The sequence below is a fragment of the Haematobia irritans genome, chromosome 3 (assembly GCF_050003625.1).
Source record: "Haematobia irritans isolate KBUSLIRL chromosome 3, ASM5000362v1, whole genome shotgun sequence".
In the NCBI taxonomy this organism is placed as follows: Eukaryota; Metazoa; Arthropoda; class Insecta; order Diptera; family Muscidae; genus Haematobia; species Haematobia irritans.
Window position 1 is genome coordinate 4078104 of NC_134399.1, and position 2635 is coordinate 4080738.

The following is a 2635-nucleotide window of genomic DNA, read 5'->3' on the forward strand; positions in this document are numbered from 1 at the left end:
GAAGTGGATTTGGGAACATGGACAAGTATTTCTTTTTTGTGAATGGGGATAACATTATTGAGTTGGGGACTTGGGGATTTAGTAGGGAATTTCCATAAATTAGGGAATTTTTGTGGAAATGTTTTCGAAATCGGTTCAGTATAATAAATCTGGTGTAAAATTATGGTTTACATGAAATTCTTTTTATTCTACATTATTAAAAAAGAAGCACAGCCAATCGTTAAAACTTAAAGAAGAAAACTTTGGTCCTCTTAATTTGACGACATACAAATTGATGGAGTGCAAATGGAGTATTTGGACTAGAACCCTGTACAGGATTTTATTTTGGGCGCTAATGTTACTCAGCTTGGCGAAGACATTTTTCTACAAATATATCGTAAGGACTCGAGCCTAAATTTTACACCCTTATCAGTGTTCATCACTGATGTGAAGAATATGTGCCACAAATATAGAAATTATAATGGTGGGTCACCTTCATACTGTTCTAACACCCAATTTTATTACTTGTCATTTCTCAAACACTTGGAAGACTATATCCGAAATTTTGATCTTATTTCAGTTCGCAAGCTGGTATGACAAAAATGTGGACCGATGTGTTTTTTTAATTTTTAGAATTGTACCGATTTTGTACTGTAAAGCGTATTTCTTTATTTTTTGTGGAATCTTGACAATTTATTGGGGATTTTTGTGAGGAATTTTAATTTAAAATTTGGCATTTTTGGGGACGAAAGCGTCCTAATTTGGAGATAAGAGCCAGAAAAATGCTTGCATCACCGTTCCCCACCGTGAAATTACTATGAAAAACAGAGTCGAAGTATGCCTATGACATCAGATAACCTCCTCAACTTACCTAAAACCTAACCTACAAAGAAATTTATCAGTAGACAGAAGAAAAATGTGCTAAAACAGCAAAACGTCTATTGTAAACAATAAAAACTATGGGATGTCTTGTATTTTCTTAAAAATCTAAATAAAGGGTGATTCTTTTGAGGTTAGGATTTTCATGCATTAGTATTTGACAGATCACGTGGGATTTCAGACATGGTGTCAAAGAGAAAGATGCTCAGTATGCTTTGACATTTCATCATGAATAGACTTACTAACGAGCAACGCTTGCCAATCATTGAATTTTATTACCAAAATCAGTGTTCGGTTCGAAATGTGTTTCGCGCTTTACGTCCGATTTATGGTCTACATAATCGACCAAGTGAGCAAACAATTAATGCGATTGTGACCAAGTTTCGCACTCAGTTTACTTTATTGGACATTAAACCAACCACACGAATGCGTACAGTGCGTACAGAAGAGAATATTGCGTCTGTTTCTGAGAGTGTTGCTGAAGACCGTGAAATGTCGATTCGTCGCCGTTCGCAGCAATTGGGTTTGTGTTATTCGACCACATGGAAGATTTTACGCAAAGATCTTGGTGTAAAACCGTATAAAATACAGCTCGTGCAAGAACTGAAGCCGAACGATCTGCCACAACGTCGAATTTTCAGTGAATGGGTCCTAGAAAAGTTGGCAGAAAATCCGCTTTTTTATCGACAAATTTTGTTCAGCGATGAGGCTCATTTCTGGTTGAATGGCTACGTAAATAAGCAAAATTGCCGCATTTGGAGTGAAGAGCAACCAGAAGCCGTTCAAGAACTGCCCATGCATCCCGAAAAATGCACTGTTTGGTGTGGTTTGTACGCTGGTGGAATCATTGGACCGTATTTTTTCAAAGATGCTGTTGGACGCAACGTTACGGTGAATGGCGATCGCTATCGTTCGATGCTAACAAACTTTTTGTTGCCAAAAATGGAAGAACTGAACTTGGTTGACATGTGGTTTCAACAAGATGGCGCTACATGCCACACAGCTCGCGATTCTATGGCCATTTTGAGGGAAAACTTCGGAGAACAATTCATCTCAAGAAATGGACCGGTAAGTTGGCCACCAAGATCATGCGATTTGACGCCTTTAGACTATTTTTTGTGGGGCTACGTCAAGTCTAAAGTCTACAGAAATAAGCCAGCAACTATTCCAGCTTTGGAAGACAACATTTCCGAAGAAATTCGGGCTATTCTGGCCGAAATGCTCGAAAAAGTTGCCCAAAATTGGACTTTCCGAATGGACCACCTAAGACGCAGCCGCGGTCAACATTTTAATGAAATTATCTTCAAAAAGTAAATGTCATGGACCAATCTAACGTTTCAAATAAAGAACCGATGAGATTTTGCAAATTTTATGCGTTTTTTTTTTTAAAAAAAAGTTATCAAGCTCTTAACAAATCACCCTTTATTTCTCAAATTCAGGAAACAAAATGTTTGCTGATCGAATTTGAAGGATATTTATAAAGGAATATAAAAACAACCTTTTTGGTTCTTAAAAATACTTTGGGTGGCATTTTAAAACCAAAAAAATTTACGATTTGCTTTCCGCTAGCCTGTGAAGTACAAAAAAAAAAAATAACAACAGACAACGTTTGCGGTTTTTTGCAGATTTTTTTCTCCGAGTGTATGCTCACCAACATCAAATAATAAGCTTCAACTATGAACAACTACATGGGTTTTACACTTTAGGAATTTTCGGACGTCAAAAACCCGTAGAAATCAAACTTTTCAAAATTTACACCAAAATAAAACCACATTCG